A 20,042-nucleotide genomic window follows, 5' to 3' on the forward strand; every position below is an offset into this window, starting at 1 on the left:
AAGCACAATTGCAGAGGGGAGCACAGAGAGGCAGAAAGGACTGAATCACCCTGCAGTAAGAAAAAGCAGGTCAGTGTTTCATGTGGACAAAGGATAAGGAATTGTGAGACAAGGTCAAAGATATTCACAGAAACTAGTCACTCAGAACTTCCTAATTCAGGGGGATGGCCTGAACTTCATGCTAATTGTGAAAATGGAGAGAGGTGTTGGCGAGTGGAGTGAATTGAATAATTTGTGTTTGAGGAAAATCTCTTTGCATTGGGGAAACTAGATTGTAGGAGAACAAGATGCAACAGGGAAAACAACAGAGAAACTTGCAGTAGACAAAGAGAGAGGTGTGGGTCAGAATGGTACTTTGCTTAGGATGTTAGCTAATAGGGCTGCTTTGGATGGATATAGAAAGTGAGGGAAAGACAGAAATTAAAGATGCTGCCAAACTTTCTATCCTGAGCAACTTGGTAGATGTAATTGCTATTTGCTTTTTTTTTTTTTTAAAGATTTATGTATTTATTTATACAAGACCTGGGTACAGTCAGAAGTGGGGGAGGGTAAGAGAATTCACCAGAGCCAGAGCAGAGAACAGAATAGGCAGAGTGACAAAATACACTGCTGAGGGGAGCAGCGGGCACAACAGGAGAGTTCTGTGGTGCCATGTGAGACTCTCGCTGGTGGCCAGGGATCGAACCGGCACTGCAGAGTCTGCGGGCAGCTTCGCAACCTAGCACTCAACCGCTGCGCCACCAGGGGAGGCCCATGCTTTTTTTTTTTTAAGTTTTATTTTTATTTGCTGAATTCAGAGAACAAAGAGTAGAGGTTTGGGTAGATGGAAGATTGGTGTAGTTGAAGAGGTTAGGTTCCATCTTCTTTTATAAGAAATCACACCACTCTATCTAACAAAGATTATTGATATAGAATGTTGTGGGGAAGAATCAAGGTGGAGGCCCTGTTGCAGGGTGAAAGAGTTCACCAGATACAGATGGGAAATACCAGGTGAATTTATTGAAATACACTGCTAAAAGAAGCAGAGGGCGAAACAGGAAGGGTGGACTGCTCAGAGTTTGGGTCCCAAGTCTCTACGCTTTAGAACCATTGACTGGTTAGGGTGACTAGTCTTGGGTGTGTCCTGACTGATGATCTGAATCAGCATAGAGGATCATCAGTTCTGGGCCTCACTAGCTTAATGTCCATGTTTCCATGGCAGTTCCATCCACTCCCTTTATCATTCCAGCCTCCCAAACTTGCCTCTGGCCAAGGAGTGGGGGCTTGGTTTTCAAATTCTTAACGATACCTTGACAGACCAGAGGTGCAGGGGTGAAAAATTTCACCAGAGGCAGAGTGGAGAACAGAAAAGGCACATTTGTTCAAATACACTGCTAAGAGAAGCAGCTAGGGAGACAGGAAAGATCTGCAAGTGAAGAAAGATTTTGGGCTCCCTTTTATAAATAGTTTTGTCAGTTTTGCTTTGGGGAGTTAGTTTTGGGCTGGTTAGTACAGGGGTGTCTGATCCTGGGGGCTTGATCTTTGACCCAGAATGTGTCCTGGCCTTGCCTCCACATTCCTGGTCAAAGGGATCCATCTTACAGATTGGGACCCAGAGCAGCCTCATCAGTTCTCTCTGTGTTGAAGCCTCCCAAACCTTCCTGCTGGGCAAGGGGTAGGGGCTTAATTTTAACCTTATTTAACACTACCCCACCATTTGGTTTCTGTTTTTCTGCCACAGTGGGTAATTTCCTATATGCGATTTACATTCCATCTTCTTGGTCTTCACCTGTCTGCATCCATTAAATTTGGAAGTCTCTACTGACAGAAACAATCCAAAGCATGCACTTTATGACTTAACACTCTTATATCAATGAATGTCAAGTAAATTACCAAAAAGGGAACCCCAAATCCCCAAAGGCTAAACACGGAAGCAATTCTACATTTTCTTAAGAGAGAATTTCTGACAATTAAGTTGTAAGTTATGGTACAATCAAAAGAGCAAAAGGGGGTTGTATTGGGTTGCTTTATTTTTTTATTACTCATTCCCTGTCAAAACCATGTTTAATTACCAAATATTAAAACATGAGCCCATCAAATCAGCAAAAATAGTATAAATTCTGGAAAAAGGAAAGAAAATACTGTGATTTCCAGAGAAAGGATCATGTTGTCACTCCTGCAGTATACATCTGGCCCAACACGGGTGTCAGGGTGTCATTTCATAAGGTTAAAAACTAAGCTCTCACTCTTACCCCACAGTCATGTTTGAGAGACTTGAGCAGAGAAGGGCATCAATAAGGCTGCCACGGGAACTGGGCCGCTAGACTGACCACCATGGCAGATAAACCAGCCCAACTCCAGGAATGCAGAGGCAGGGCCTGCACATGTGTCTGTGTCAAGGGTCTGCACCCAAGAGCAGACATCCCAGCCGATAACCTGTGCAAACTGGCTCCCCAAGTAAGAAACCCTATGGAACCCTAGTGTAAAAGTCTCAAATCCTTCACACACAGCTGTATAGCTCCCTCTTGCCCCCTGTTCCCTTGCAGGGTATTTCAATATATCCTCCTTTTCTGTTCTCTAATCCATCTCTGCTGCACTCTTACACCCCCATACCTCACGCCTCCCCCAGCTATGGTTCCACCACAAAGACTGCTTAATAATGTTTGTTCCACTTAACGAACTATCCAATCATCGCTTATATCACTGACCCTGAATTATTATTATTTCTGATATAAATGTTATTAACAGCATTAGCAAGCTAATATTGATGGGGCAATCAAAGATAAATTCACTGATTTTCAAACTCTAAAAAGTTCCTTTATTTTCTGTAGATTCAGAGACCTGCTAAGGGAAGAAGAACACAGGCTCAGATCTCTTTCTTCACCCTCCCTATGCCAGAGAAGCTGGGCGTGAATGTTTACAAATCATGACTGTAGAACAAGGATTGACAAATTTCTCTCTCCTCAAAGAATAAATATTTCAAACTTTATTTACCATATATTGTAGTTCCTTTTGCAACTACTAAAATCTGCACTACAGCAAGGAGATAGCCAAGGACAATTAACAAATGAATGTGGCTGGTTTTTCATTGTATTTACAAGGTTGAATTTAGCCTGAGGTGTCATTTTCTTGTTCTAAGGAAATCATTTCCCTTTTCTCCACAATTTTACATCTTTGGGTTTGCTCCATGAATTTTGAAGTGGCTGGAATTTAGGATGACTTAGGAAATTTGCATCAAAATGTGAGTCTTTGAGCAACCCTCATCCATCTTGGAGATTCTGACTCCCATGTATTATAGCAAAAACTGTAAAGAACACACAGCAATCAGAATAAATGTCCTCTGAAATTAAGACCTTGAAATGTCCCTTCATAGGCCATCAGTTGATTCCATTGTTTTTAAAAATTAACTGCTGAGGGAGAAAAAATTTAAAAAAGGAAAAGTATGAGGATTGCATCTAAGAGAGCAAGTCAAAATATCTCAGAATAGCTTTTACTTTTTTACATATATATACAAATGGAGCTTCGGAATTATCACAAATTTCATGAGCTCTAATAAACATCTTTGTGTTTCACTTCATTTTCTTTTAATTTTTACTGAAGTTCCACTGGTTTGTACCATTATATAGGGATAGGTTTTGGTGTACATTGAAAATTAACATTTGAATAAACAGTTTCTATTCTTCACCATACAAGAACTCCTTTACCCAAATTCCTCAGCCCCTTTTCCTGTTTCCCTCTGGCAGCAAATATTTGGTTCTTACAAACTAAGATGTTGTTTTTGGTTTGTTTTGTTTGTTCTTTTGTTTTGTTTCTTTATCATCTATATAGGAGTGAAATTGTTACAGGGTGGTCCCCAGGAAAGGGGAGGTTCCAGGTTCCCACCCCACCCAAGGGAGGGTGGAGCTGAGCAGGGAGAGAAGAAGCTGCAGAGGAAACTGAGGAAGGAAGGAAGCAGGATGGAGCCAGAAGGAGACCCAGAGGAGGCACGTAGAGCAGAGAGACGCGTGAAGAAACCACGCTTGCCTTTTGGTCGTGGACTGGGTGACCCAGATGTGGGCGAGAGACCCATGGGGAGGTGGCAATGGCGGTTTTTGTCTTGCTTTTGATAATTTACTCTTTTCCTTCCAGACTTGTCTGGTGGTTTCTGATCCTTTTCTATGGGTCCCCACTGGAAGATGCCTTAGACCTGTGGCAGACTTTGGGACCTTATTCTGGGCCAATCCCTTTTGGATGGACTTTTACCAACAAGGGGACTGGTAACATTGGATACTTTATTTAGAAACTATAGAGACACACTGCAGGGGGAGGGGGTGCGGGGTGGGGGGAGGGAGGGAGGGCAGGGAGAGGAAGGACTAGAGTCAAAATAAGGGGGGGGGTGCAATTGTATTGGGAATATAACCAAAATGAAAATGCATACATTGTGCCAAGAGGAAAAATGATGTAAGAATTATATAAAATAAAATATTTAAAAAAAAAGAAACTGTAGTCTCTGCCTTTCCTGTATTGTTTCCTAATTGTATTGAAGTTCCTTCCCAGTAAAGTCTCATATGTTTGTGGTGATGCGGTGGACGGCAGAACCCATTTAGAACAGGTAGGTTTGTGGTGTCTGGGCTGCTCCTCTCATTGCCCTGTAACAAAATGATATGGTGCTTTTATTATCCCTCTGACTTATTTTAGATAGCAAAATATAAATACTCTAGGTCAATCCATGTTGTTGCAAATGGCAGGATTTCATCTTCTTTATAGCTGAGTAGTCTCCCACTGTATATATATATGATATATATATATATCATATATGTCACTTTTTTTTTATTTTATCATCTATCAGTGGGCTCTGAGTTTGTTTCTCTGTCTTGAGTGTTGTGAATAATGTTATGATGAACATGGTGTTCCATATATCTCTTTGAATTTAAGTTTGTATATTTTTGTGGTAAAGCTTGACAACTAAAGAGAAGTCAGCTAGCTGGGTCATGTGATATTTATTTTCTTAATTTTGTTGAGGGATTGCTACACTATTTCCATGATTAGAACAGTTTAAATTTGTAACAATAATCTACAAAGAATTTTTTCTCTCCACAACTTTACCATCACTTGTTTCTTGTCTATTTTGATAATAACCCTCTTAACAGATAGGAGATGATCGCTCATTTTGCTTCTGATTTGCTTTCTGAATAGGAGAGGAGGAACCACGTTCATGTGCCTGCTGCCATCTCTGTCTCCTGTGGACAAGGCTCTCTTCAACATCTCTGTCCACTTTTCAATGGGGACATTTGTTCTTTTGGTGATGAGTTTAATGAGTTCTTTATAAAATTTCTATATTAAGCCCTTGTCTGACATATGTAAGTATTTTCTCCAAATCATTAGCTTTTTTAATGGTGGTTTCTTTCACTCTATAGAAACCTTTTAGTTTAATATTGTCCCATTTGTTTATATTTGCTTTTGTTTCCTTTGCCAATGTAATCCGATTGACAAAAGTCATCTCTAAGGCTGATTAAGGAACTGTGTCATTTTTGTTTTTCTGTGTATTTTGTGATTTCAGAACTTATATCCATGTCTTTACTCCACTGTTGGTGGAAATGAAGACTGTTTCCTTTCCTAGAAAAGTAGGATAGGTATTTCTGAAAACACTAAAAATAGTTCTACCTGATGATCCAGCAATCCCATTCTTAGATATCTCTCTGAAGTATACAAAAACACTAATATGAAGGGATATGTGCACTCCTATGTTCATTGTAATAGTATTTTCAATACCAAAGTGTTAGAAGCAACCTAAGGGTCCAACAATAGATGAGTTGGTTACAAAAATATGGCGCACAATACACAAATACTACTCAGCTACTAAAAAAACCCCACCGGATTAAATCTTCCTCTTTGCAATAATATCGATGGTACCAGAAGAGACTATGACTCACAGAATTAGCTAGAAGAAAGATAATACCAGGGAGAGTAAATGGTTTGTCCACAGATCCAAAACTATAGCCTAACTTGAAAATAAAACAAAAATCTCTTACTTAGAGAGACCAATTTTCCATCAACTACTTAAAAATTTATGGGCACAGAATGAACTACATCTATTTCAAACATAATGTTTTTTATTAGACTGTTATTTCATTGCAATCTGGTTCAGTATGCAAACTTGTAACATAAAAAGGTAATGAAGGGCTATTTATTAAAAGAGATGGATAAAAGGGATCTGAAAAGCATTATCCTTCAGGGCTACCATGTGAAACCCTGTCATTTGTTATTTTCCATTTTGTTATAATAAGAACGAAAGGTTAAATATTTTCATATTAGTTTTTACTTTGACATTTACCAAAAAGAGTCTTTTCAATTTCAGAAAAAACTATTCATAGTAACCATGTAGTATGTAGTCCTTACACATGCATACCAATTAATTTAAATCTAAAACTTGCCTGTGACATGATTCATTGATCAGTAAAGACACATTCATTTTATATTAAATTCTATATGGCCAATGGTGCAGTGAGAAATTATTGGGAAAGGGGCCACGCTGTTGGCTTTGAGAGTAAGTCTCAGCTCTATCACTGCTGTGGACTGAGTTCAATTCCCCACGAGGGAGCTAAGCCACATAGGGTACAGCAGCCTTCTCCTGTCATGCCTGCTGCTCCCTGGAGCAGTGTATTTCAGTACATCTGCCTGTTCTGCTCCCCACTCTCTCTGGTGAATCCTTTCAACCACTGCACCTCTGGTCTACACCCCAGTTCTGTGATGCTTGAAAAACATACATTGGAAAAAGGTGGCAGTCTTTGTTTGGAAAGTCTGCAAAGCAGATCAAGGAGAAAAGACTTTAATGAGAAACTATTTGAGAATAGTACAGAGCAATATGATGAAGGGATTAACATGGTAATTCCAACTAAAGCATAAACTAACTGAAGTATAAACATTTTGAGAATAAAGCAGTCAGCTAATTCTGTTACATTACATTCATTTATCAACTCTTAATCAACTTGCTTCAGTGTACTTCTGCTACATTGTCTAGTCCACAAATCACTATACAACAGAATACAACTTAAATATATGAAGGGAAACTCCATTATGGAAGTTTGTAGATGGCTCACAGCTATTCCATGCAAACACAGTTCGGGGAACCTCCCCTCAGGAAACCACAGGAAACAAAGTCTGTACAAGGGTGTTGCCACAATATGCCCCCTGTGGGGCAGAGGAGTGTGCACGCATGAGCCACAAATTCATGGTCCTCCTTGGAACCCGGGTCTAGGTTAGTTATTTAGGCTTATGAAACAGGACTTGGGCACTATTCCAAAATGTGCTATGGATCAAACCATGGCAATACAACCCTGCATTTCCATTACATTGTGAGTGCTCCTGCATCAGGAAATAATCTCCTCTTTTCACCACCATAGAGAACACTTGATTTTCATAGGGCTACAAGAATTAAGGAGTGATGTGTTACTATCTCATCTATTTCTTTCTCTACCACTGTTCCCTATTGGAATGGCATTAAAATTAGCCAAATCAGACTGGAAAGGAAAGGAAAACAATGAAATAACTGCAGGGGACATAATTTGAGGAACATTTTCCAGGACATAATTTGAGGAAATTCAAGGATTCTCTATATTACTGATGCAGATGTTGGCTACATAGATCAACTGAGGAGCAAACATTTTCTTACCCATGACCTAGATGTGGTATAAATGGAATTAGAAATTTCCTCCATATCTGAGGATTGGAAAGCTGATAGTATACCAGAGACTATGATTCAACTAAGAGGCCCACATAGTAAGACCTCCGTAATGGATCATGGCTTTTAGCAGTAATGTAAGCAAAACACCCAAAAGCAATAATTAATATATATATGCGTGTGTTACACTAGTTTATAACACTGTATAAATTTTTGGAGTACAGCTTCACACCTATTAAAATGTGTAATTCCACACCACACACACCAACAGATTTCTAATGAGCCTCCATTAACAGGCTTCCCCAACACCCCCCCCCACTCCAGGATCAGGTCCTCCTGACAATTTGTGTCTGTGCAAGCATGGACTTCTTTCTTTTCATATGTGTGCGTGTGTGTGTGTGCCCTCACCCCACTGAAAGGAGGACTCTGGTGAAGTTTTTCTTAGAGGTGACCCAAGAACCCCCATCTGTGACCCCAACACCTCTCCCAAGGAAACAAGGAAAGTCTGAGAAACTGTCATCCAGGCAAACTGGATGGGATTACTGGGCATAAAATGGACATTAGCAAAAACGAATTAAAGTATGGCGTTTAGTTATTATGTCAACATTGCTGCATTAGTGGCAAAAAAAAAAAATCTGTACTCATGTAGGATGTTAACAAAAGGGAAATGGTGTGGGATAAACAAGACCTGTACTGCCTTTGCAACTTTTCTGTAAATCGAACAGTATTCTTTAAATGTTATTTTTTAAAATACTCTCAATATTTAATAGGTTATATAAAGAAAAATTTTTTTCTTTTCCAGTTTTCCCAGGCATCACCGTCCAGGGACTGGAGAGAGGGGTTCTGGGAGAAAAGATGGAAACCTCACACACAGGGCAGGCTCCGGAGTCTCCTCTCCTCTGAGCCCTGCTGCTCTGACTCCTCACAGAGCATCTCACCCCCAGGTCGCCACCCTCCAGCATCCCCAGCTGTGCCCACCTCAGCCCCCGCCCCGTCCTGGCAGTGCCACCAAATCCAGAGCAGCGCGGCAGCGCCCCCGTGTGGCCACAGGGCTAAGCACAGGAGCCCAGAGCCGCCCTTTCTCCTGCTCAGCCAGGCCCTCCCCAGGCTCCCTGGGCCCCCAGCGGCAGGACAGGGATCTGCTCACAAGGGGGCGCCCAAGTCCAGTGTCAGGTCAGAAGTCCCCAAATTTTCTTAGTCCTATGGACAAAGGACAAAAGCAGGTTTCCAGGTCATTACAGCTGATTCCCAGACTATGGGCTGATCCCCAAATATAGAGGTTCCTTCAGTCTCGGATGGATCCTTGGACTCCAGAGTCTCTGTACTTTGTTTCTGCTTCTGCTTCCAGGGAATTAACATTCAATTCTACCCAGGAGCCCAGGGCCTCGCCCAAGAAAAGGACAAGGTTCCAGGAAAACACCAAGACCCGGGGCCAACCACCATCCACGTCTTGCAGCAAGGGGGAGCAGGAGTGATCAGAGCCGGGGAGAGACCCGGGGAGCTGGTGGTGGTGTGTGGTGGATCATTGGTGGAAGGGCCGCACCTAAGAGGAACAATAACTATAGAAAGATGACCCACGCTGTAAGGAAATAAATAAACAAATATACATCTTTTAAAAATTTTCCATCCCTGAATGAGGGGAGGTTGAGGAGAGCCCCCATGGCATGACTAGGAAGACAGGGAGGCTCCTGGAAATGGAGCAGAGGATGAAAATGGGGACTAGGGCATGGGGCCCAAAAGGAGTGGTGGGGGCACCAGGAAGGGTGGGGCCAGGAAGGGGCAGCATCGGGGACACTGTGAGGGGAAGGTCTGTGTGGGAGATGCGACTCTGGCTGGGGCTGGGAGAGTCTCTGTCTCCCCTGGTGGGACTGCAGAGGGGCTGGTGCTGTAACTGATTAGGGAATCACTTAGGTTCTGGGCCTTTCCTGTCAGTGCAGGGCTGGTGTGACTCAAACACGCACACTCAGGCTGATGAAGGAGAGAGAGGAGGAGAGGACAGATGGTTAGGAGGAGGCCCCCATTTCCTGAGCCTCAACATCCTCCCCAACTCCCCAATGCTGGGGTGGCAGGGAGATTCCTGCAATGAAGAGGAGGTGATTCAGGGAATCAAGAGGAGAAAGGCCTGTGCTGCCCTGGAGGGCCATCTGTGGGGAATGATTCTGGGGCTCCAGGGCCCCACTCCCTGCTAGCAGGTTAGAGTCAGCCCTGCTCACAGCTCCAGGCTGCTGACAGCCCCTCTGTGCCGTGACCCTGCAGACACCGCTCTGGGGATAGTATAAAGAAAACAAAACAGCAAAATTAAATGGGAATCTGAAAACGGTAGAACTGATTTTTAAAAATCACATATTTTGAAGGACACTTCAGAGGACTTGGATTCCTTGTCTGACAGCTCATTGCAATCAGGACCTTGACCGTCACGTGAGCTACTCTGGCCTCCACTGTTTCTTGTGAGAAAACAGCCACTGATCACTTTATCGCCTGAATATTTTACTGGTTTGTACCAAATCTCTTCCTCCTTTGCACCTAAAAGAAAGATCTGGCATCTCCACAGTCTCTGAGGGGGAGGCGGCAGGTGGGGCCTCACTCAGAGGCTCCAGCTCTGGGTTCCACGAGGCTGTGATGGGGACGAGATGTTGGCGACTCTGAATGGCCGTGATCAGCGTGGAAGGACCTGCCTCAGAGCTCCTGCATGTGGCTCCTGGAGAAAACCCTCAGGTCCTTGTCCTGTGGGCGTCCCCTTAGCTGAGGGTCCACCGTGTGCAGGGAGTCACCCCAGAGAGGGGGAGCCCGGGCGGGAAGTCTCAGCCCCTGTGAGCCTGACTCTGTGACGTGGCGCGTCCCTTCTGCTTCATTCTCCTCACGAGGAAGAGCCAGGGAGTCAGACACACTCACGGGGGGAGCTGTCTCCCCTCCTGTGTATCCCAGAACTGGTGGAGAATTGAAAACCAACACAGTAGACCTTCTGGACACTCATTATTTCCATTCTGCCCACATGAAAAATAAGCTGCCTCCCACCCAAGGCCCCTAAAGTCTCTCCCATCACAGAAGCAGCGTGATGTCAGCATCTCATCGCGTGACTCAGGACCACGCAAAGGAGGCGCCTTGACAGCTTCTGTCCAGTGAAACCGTCTGTGCTCAGCTCCTCATGGGCTCAGGCAGTTCCCTGCCACACAAGCCCTTGATGAGGATACTGTGGAGGACAGACACAGGGCAACTTGTAGACCCTATTTGTTATGTTTTTAAAGCAAATTTATTGAGATATAACTTTTTAAAAAAAATTATTTATTTATTTATTTATACAAGCACTGGGTACAGTGAGAAGTGCAGGAGGGTGAGAGAATTCACCAGAGCCAGATCAGGTTGCAGAACAGGCAGACTGACGAAGTACACTGCTGAGGGGAGCAGCGGGCAGCAGGAGAGATCTGCGCGCCATGTGGGACCATCCTCAGGTGGCCGGGGAGCAGCCAGAGATCGAACCGATGCTGCAGAGGCTGCGGGCAGCCTTGCAACCCAGCGCTCAACCGCTGCGCCACCGGGGAGGCCCTACCACACATTTCTTGCCTGGATTTGACTAAAGACAAAAGCACAGTAGAAAGTCATCATGTCATCACCCTTCATGGAAATGAATTGAACTCACCAAAGAGAAAGACACAGAGTGACTGGTTGTACCAAAAAACAAAACCCAATTTTATGCTGTCTCCAGGAGACAGGATCAAAACAGCCCCACTGTGGGAGACAGGTATAGGCCAGGATGCTTGAGGAACTGCCCAGTGTGGACAGTTCACACCCCCACTGCTGCAGAAACCAGGACCAGGATGAGGATCCTGCAGGCGTGATTGTATTTTTTTTTATATTCTTCTTTTTTTTATTTTTTAACTTCACTTTTCACTTGTAAAGACTATTTGTTTTCCACCTACCCCCTCAGGTGTAGTCCCCATAGAGTTTCCTTCTCCAAGGCACCCGTGCACCATCACCTCAGTCCCCTGTGCTCCTCCCTCCCTCCCTCTGGTCCTCTGCACACTGGGGATCAGAGAGAGACTGAGACAGGGACACAGAGGAATGGGGCAGGGACAGAGAGGCCAAGAGGGACAGGGACACACACAGAGAGTGAGATGAGGACAGACCAGGAGGGGGAGAGAGAACATCAGAGGGACATACAGAAAGAGAAAGGGAGAGTCAGCCAGTGAGGACAGGGAAGGAGACAGAAGAAGCCTCGCTGGCATCAGTCACTGTTGGAGTGGACACCCCCTGCCTTGGGTGGCCTCGTCCCCGTCAGAACCCAGTCCCAAGTCAATACAACCTCCAGGCAGGTGGGCAGGTGTGTGAGCAGGTTGGGGGCCCTGAGAAATCTGTGGCCGGCACGTGTGCACTGTCTGTGGCCCTGGCACCTTGACTGGGACCGCAAAGCCCTGTAGGGCACGGCCAGAGAGGAGCAGGGCTGACAGGTACACTGGGTGGGAGGACAGGCACCCCGGGTGGGAGATGTCTCTGCCCCCAGCAGGGCTGGCCAGGCCTGGGTGAGGCGTGTGCAGGTGCCCTTCCCCGGGTGGGACCCTCCAAGTGCTGTGAGCCTGACACCAGCCTCCCCTCCAAGGGCAGCAGAGAGGTGTGGCCCACTCCCCAGGGAGAGGCTCCACACTCTGGAGCTCCTCTGGGCCCATGAGAGACAGGAGCCTGGAGTTGCCGATGCTGCAGGGCCTGCTCCCTGGCAGGGAGGATGAGCCAGGTCAGCAGCCAGAGACCTGGGTCCCCAGGTTGTCCCTGGCTGCATGGCTCCATCCAAGGTCTCTGGGAGGCTGTGCTGCTGTCAGTGTTGTGAGATGAGCCTGGTATGGAGGGCCAACAGGAAGTGGCCCAGGTAGCCATGTGGCGGGCCGGGGGGGGGGGGAGCGGGGGGGGCATCTGTCTGAGCAGGAAGTCCAGGGAAGGGGACCCAGGAAGTGACATCACCTCCGCGAGATGACAGGGCACACATGACCTCGGAACCCTGGTCCCCAGGCAGTTGGTTCTGAACCAAACCTGACCCAGCTCACTTGCCTGGTGGGCCTGGACCCGGCCCCACGTTTTCTTGCTGTTTGCCCAGGTCTCCCCGCAGTGGACCCAAAAAAGGTCCACGAAACTCGTGTCACACTCTGCCGAAAGGCATGAGGAGCCTGTGTGTACGCCTCGGGCCAGCGCCAGCACTGCCCCTCAGGTAACTAGGGGGGCCCTGGGGACAGGTAAGACCACGCCAGGGCTCTGATGCCCCCACCCCTCCCTTCCCCCTGTGAGTGCGGGTGTGCGTGCGGTGAGAGTGAGTGTGTGCATGCTCCAGGAAGGAGGGTCTGGCCCACCCAGGAGTCTGCTCATGTCTACACCAGAACCAGCCTGGCTGGTGGTGGGACCCAAACCGTCATGGCTGCTCCCTCTTGCCCCAGCTGGTTGCTACCCAGCAGGTGCGTCTGTTTACTCCCAGGAGGTCTTTTGTGTCCAGGAAGGTGAAGAGATCCAGACAGTGCAATTCCCCGACTGTCCTCCCACAGCCCAGTGTGGGATCTGTCCCAGCACAGAGCCCAGGTTGAAGTGCACCTGCAACTTTGAGATTCGGGCACATGTCCAAAGGAACTGGCTGCAGTACCCGAAATCCCTGGAGGAGCCGTCCGAGGGTGAGTGGCCCAGGCTGGTGCATGGGCCCGGCTGGGCGGGGTAGGGTCAGGTGGCTCTTGGAGGAGACCACACGGGCTAGATTTGGACCACGAGCAGTCTGACCTGGCATCTGCAACTGCCTCATTTGAGGAACAGAATCCCAAGGGCCCCCTATTTTAGGGTGGTCCCTGCTCAGGGCTCTAGCATGTGGTCTGTTTGAAAAGGCAAGAGGCAATCTGGCGTGTGGCTGATGGCCTGTCCTCTTGCATCTGTAGCCGCTTCTCAAGGAGCACAGTCGGGCTCCCCTGCAGCCCATGGGACAGGCCAGAGCCCGGCCAAGTTGCTGATTGGAGAGAAGCAGACACCGGGGTTGTCTCTGCTTGTGCTGCAGGATCCCTGCAGGGGCTGGTTCCCCAGGCAGGGCTGCTGCTGCCTTCGCACCCTCACTTGAACCTGCAGGATGTTGGCCAGAGGTGGCTTCCTCCCACAGGTGTGGTTCGAGCTCAGGACGCTCTTGCGTAGGCTGCATTCTCCTGGCCAGGGCCTGGCTTTTCCAGCAGGGTGGAGTGAGCTCAGCAATGTCCCCATGGGGTGCAGCATCCTGGTCATTGTCTGGTTCCTCCTGCAGCACTCCTCTTATCTCAAAATCCTCAAAGAAGTCTTTGGGATCCTGCGCCAGTCTTGGCTTCCCCAGAAGGGGTGGGGTGTGAACTGCCCACACTGGGCAGCTCCTGAAGCATCCTGGCCTCTACCTGTCTCCTGCGGTGGGGCTGGTGTAAACACACCACTGCCAACATGCCCTGCTATGGCCTGGCTAGGGCCTGGCTCCCCACAAACAGGTGGTGTGTGCTTATGCCCAGCAGGTTGTCCCACAGGTTTCAGGTCCTGGACTGGTTTCCCCAGCAGGGCTGGTATTAGCTCAGCAGCCTGGGGACATCCTGCTGGAATCTGGAGGGTTTCAGGCTATGTAGGGGTTTAGTGAGCTCAGAGTGCCCAGGAACAGCTACAGTACCCTGGGCATTGTCTGTCTGACCCAGCAGGCCTGCTGGGCTCTCCTGTTGCTCTGGAACAACATATGCAGAGGGTGCTCACCTGATGCCATTCCTCCAGGGTCCCATCCCCTGACCCCTGTCCTGCCTGCCCACCTCTGGTATTGACTAAGCACCGCTGACCCCAAACCTCTCCTCACCCACCTCTCTAGCCACATATCCTCGTTTAACTTCTACTATCCCTCCACCCACTGACACCTGGCCCTCCTCTTGTAATTCAAAAATCTTTGTTTCCTAATTGATTTCACGTTTTTTTCATTTTATTTCCTCCAGGGTTTCTTGTTCATTATAGAAATACTAATAAAGTTTGTTTTGTATCACCCAAATTTTTTCACTCCTTTTGCGTCCAGTTCTGTCATAGTGCTGGCCTCCTTCTTGCTATGGCCTATGCAGAAGATCTACAACTAGTGTAAACCCTTTAGCCAAACCACTCACTGCCCAGGCCCCTCAGGCCCTGATTCCTTCACATGTCTGCTGCCTCTGTTCTGAATTCTACCCGGGCGTTTTACAGAGCAGGAACCAAATAAGTGGTGACCTGGGATCTTCCAAAGTACACAATAGAGGTAGTACACATGGTAGGTGTAATGCAAATTTGGTTTGTTGGGCCTCCCTGGTGTCCTAGGGGTGAAGTCTCAGTGCTGCACCACTGAGGCCTGAATCTAGGCCAGCTCAGGTAGCTGACCCTGCTAGGGCTCAGCAGACTTCTCCTATCTCACCAGATGCTCCCCTTAGCAGTGTATTTCAGTAAATCTACCTGTTCTGCTTCCCAGTCTGTCTCTGCTGAATCCTCTTATCCCTATGCCGAAAGAAAAAAAAAATTGGGGATATTGAATTTTAGTTAAACAGTAGGGTTTTGTAAATGAGCAATATCTATCAAATCAGCCATATGTCATTACATAAGTATAATCAAGGAATCATTATTAATGTCTATATCAGTCCATGTTAGGACATCCATTTATAAGAACATATGTTTTAGGAGGAAGATATTAAGATTAGAGATGTAATGGGATATCCAGGGCTACAATTTCATTAAATAGCCTTACCCAGGAACACCCAATGAGACAGTGAGGAGTGGCAAGAGCTGCAGGCAGTGCCCTGATGACTTAATTTGAATGGTGGCAATGTTGACCTCCCAATGTTGACCTCCCTCCGTTATGGCTATAAAATAGACTCCTGGCAGTGGTTTGTGACTTTCTGAATGATTCAGTGCTGAGAAGGCGAAAGATGAGAAGATGAACGTCAAAGGAATTTAGGAAATGAGGCATTTTTGTCCATGGGAGTGGACACAGGGTTTAAGACCTTTGTGTCTCATGTTAGTTCTCACCTCAGAGAGCACCTACCACAGATCATGTCCCCTTCGTGTGGATAACACTCAGCCTCTCTCGTTGGTCACCCCAGGGCTTATTCAACAGTCCCTGAAAGTCATAGAAATCGAGATCAAGGGTGATTTAATCATACCTGAGTCCAGTAGCATGAGTTTCTTCTCATCATGGGTGATTCATCAGTCACTGTCACTCACGAATACCCAGATTTCCAGTCAAAGAAATCACAGTCAAGCTCTTGCTGTGATAACATCACTTAAGTAGACCAGACAGCTACATGGTAACAGGTGGATTTCTTCACTCAGTTTACTCTGTTATGGAGAGTGATTTGTTCTCAAGAATTGACATCCATTCTGGATGTAAGATTCCCTTCCCTGACTGCCAGCATCTCCTTTCAAGAGCCAACAGATTGCCTGATTCACCAGCATAGAGCCTATATAACATTGCCTCTGATAAGGGGCACATTTTATGGTGAAGTAAGTATGACATTGGCAGCGTGTCTGCAGGAATCACTGATTCTACCACACAGCATGTCACCTGGAAGTTGACAGCATAATTGAAGTATGAGAGACATTAAAAACTTTTAACATTTTATCTTGGGCAAAACACTCTGAGATGGTGGAAGACAGCTTTCAACATGTGCTATACACATTGAAGTAATGGCCAATATATAATCTGTGTTCCAATATTGAGAAAGCATGGATCCTGCAACTAAGAGGTGAAGAAGGATCAGCCACTCTCACCATTACTCCTAATGATGCACTGGAGGAATTTATACTTTTCACCCCACGCCTTCACCCTATTAGATTAGAGGCTCTCCAGGGACGTGAGGTGGGAGGTTGGGAGGCATATTTGTACCAGCAAGGTTCTGCTGGATTTGATGTTATATCTACTGCCTAAGCATTTATATTCCTTGAGCCAGTGAGCCATAATGAACTCTATTGTGATCGTTTTCAGAATAATTGACCCTGATTACTATGATGAGCTAGGGTTGCTGCTGCACAATGGAGTAAGAAAGGAGCTCATGTAGAAACTCTGGAGAACTGGGGCTTCTTGCCAAATAGAAATACAAACGGGCCATGCAGCAACCATGTCCTGATGGGGGTGAGGGACTCAGTCTCCCACTCTGCAGGGATGAAGAATATAGGTTTGCTCCAGGGAGAGTGGAATCTGGAATGACTGTGTGGGAAAGAGACAAAGCACATTAATAATGGTGTTGTGACCACATGCATCTGTGGAGGCTTGGTCCATTAACAGAGTCTTTTGTAGAGCTTGTCACTGGCCACCACATCAAAGACTGTGACTGACTGGACTCCACAGAGTGCGTGAATAGATCTGAGTGGTGTAAGGAGTAGACTGTATGGGAAATTTCTCAGGCCTCATGTCTTCTATCCCTTCAGTTCACCTTTTTACTGCTATAGTTTATTGTTTCATAGTGAGCAGTTTCATGCAGGTATAACCTTCCACCACCTTAGTCCAGTTGCACCGTATGTGTCACTTGCTGCCTCAGGTCCTTTCTGAAGCCATTCTGTGAGATGACTGCTGCACTGGTCTGGCACCTGCTCACTCATGTACAACCTAGGAGAGGGAATTAATAGCCCATGTGGCGACCCTCAATCTATGGGAGATAGAAATCAGCGGGTTAATAGGTCCCTCCATCTTTCCTTCCATCGGTGGATAATTTTCTGTATTCCACAGAATTAGCTCCTTCGAGAGCCCCAGGGAGACTGAACCCCAGTTGCCCATGGCAGTACCCAGGTCAGTAAAGCACCCTGGTATCAACTTTTCTTCCACTCCCTGCTTTATGTTTCCTGTTCCCATGGTAAAGAACCCAAACAAACTATTTGCATGCAAAACCTCAAGTTTTTTTTCTGGCTAAGATACATGTGTTACTTGGGGAAAATGGAGATGGGGATAAATCTGCTGACATGGGTGTGGAAAGATATCCCAGGAAAATTATCATTTATGCTAAATGCTGTTTATGTAAAAACACATAGATATGTAAAGAGATGCATGCAAAAATGTCACGAAAATATTAATGCTTATTATTATGGTAAGATGACAAGATAATTTTTATTATATTTCAAAAGTTTCATATTTTATAAATGGTTTGAGTTGTTCACAATGAATGTGTGATATTTACATTATATAATTAGAGAAACGTAGTAAAAATGGGAGTACAAATAATGAGACAATAAATAGATCTTTGGGCCAAGGTGGTATTTCTCGCTTTGGACATCTACACATAACAATCTTTTTTTCCTGAAGCCAGAAAGCAAACCCATCTCTATAGAAGTAAATAGAAGTTTTACCTTGTCAAAACAAGTGTCAAGGCATGAGCAGAGCCCACTAGTTGCATAGCAAGGGCTGGACTTCAGTCTGAGCTCCACTGGAACCTCTTGCTCTCCTCACACACCATCCTCCAACCTTGCTGAAATCACATAACTCCAACTCCCACTTGGAGAAAAAGAAAAAAAATGTCCTAAACTCTTAGGCATTTGGTATTTCCTCAAAATTCTTACTTATGAGAGATAACAAGAGGAATTAAATTGGCTTATTTGTTCCAAAGGCTGATTTGGGCCCTATGAGGAATGATGGCATCTATTTACAATTATCTTTCCTCCACTATCCCTCCCTCTGATCCACAGTTTCAAGTCTTTTATTTATAATTGTCCTTAATATAGTTTGGTTCAGTTCCTAACTAGAACGTGCACTGGGAAGGAATTGAGACAGTGTTTTTGAGAGGTGGGGAAAGTGATTGAAGCCCTTTTATGAACTAGGATTTGAATTTTGGAAAATATAGGCAACTTTCTATTTCTTTTTAAAGATTTTTTTTTATTTATATAAGAACTGGAGTTTAGTCAGAGGCATGGGACGGTGAAAGAATTCACCAGAGACAGAGCAGGGAGAAGAACAGGCAGCCAGACAGAAGACACTGCTGAGGGCAGCAGCGGGAGAGGCAGGAGAGGTCTGCCGTGCCATGTGGGTTTCTCCCTGGGCGGCCGGGAATCGAACCCACACTGCAGAGGCTGCGGACAGCTTCACAGTGCAGTGTTCCACCCACTGCACCACCAGGGAGGCCCACAACTTTCTATTTCACACCCCTCACAGAAGAAATCTTCAGGGTGAAGATTCTAAGTATGAAGGATTTTGAAATGTGTACTGGAATGAAGAAGGTTGGGGAAATCCGTTCCAAAATCATCAGGTGACAGCAGCTTCAAATATTAGTAAATCCTGACTTGTGAATTGAAGAGAATTTCCCACTGGGGGAAAAAAAAAATGGAATGGAAGTTGATACCTGGCACTTGATTCTACAATCCAGAAGAAAGAAAAGGCAAACTTCCTGCAAACATCAGTTTAGGGACTTAAACAGACCAGAAGCATCGTTTTTCAACTTCAAGGTGTATGTTTCTACCACCCAGTGGCGATTAAACAAACTGATGAACACTCTTTTAAATTCAATATTCTTTATTGAAAACCATAACTTATAAGACAAACTATCAGGTCATCCCCAAACGCCGGGTTTTCCTTAAACCTCAGGTTCTCACCATCCCCGGCTGCAGGGGGCCTTTTTGGCCCAGTCAGATAAGGTACTAGCAAGCAGCTAAGAAAAAGGGCCTCACACCGTGGGGCTGAAGATTTAACAACCCTTTGCTTGTTGTTCTTGGTCACAAAAAGAGAAAAATTTATTAGGCAATAAATTACACGTATCAGCATATTGTAAGTGAACAGCACGGAAAATTATCTGTTTAGAAATTAGTTATTAAACAATTTGGCCCACTTGACAATGGGAGACAATTTATTGTACATGCCTGACAAGCAATCCAGCACAACAATTATAGTAGGTCCTTCTTTTGCCTTCTCTTGAAGCTTCTTGGGAAAGTTTTTTAATGAAGCTATTTGAGTTAAGGAGTTTCTAGGTAGAAAAAGTCCTGATAGTTGAGTAGCAGCCTGTCCCCTGGCTGAAGGCCATGCGAATAAGAAAAGTCTTTTCTTGCTTAGGCTTTAGCTGATAGGGGTGTCCTGGCGGCTATCCACTGTCTTAGGTTATTGTTTAACTGAAACAATGAGTTTTAGTGTAAGGCTTAGTTTTTTATTAACCTTGAAGGTTGCCTTCTTACTGAGAGCACATAGTGGCCAAAAGTCTATGGAAAAAAGGATGCACTGATTGTTTCTGCTTTGTTTCTATGCACATGATATTGTCATCTCACGGCTTGCTAAAAAAGTATAAAGAACCTGCTGAGTCTCTCGGCAGAAGATACTTGCACCTCATCCAGTGTCAGTGTCTCCTCACTGCCTCATCCCCTTCCCCTCAGTCCTTTTCGCTGCACCTAGACCGTCTTTTCCTTTCAAGGACTTCAGACCTGACATTTTGCTGAAAGCTGGTCTGCGGCAATCCCCCATTCC

This window comes from Talpa europaea (genome assembly GCF_964194135.1).
Source record: "Talpa europaea genome assembly, chromosome: 2".
Classification (NCBI taxonomy): Eukaryota; Metazoa; Chordata; class Mammalia; order Eulipotyphla; family Talpidae; genus Talpa; species Talpa europaea.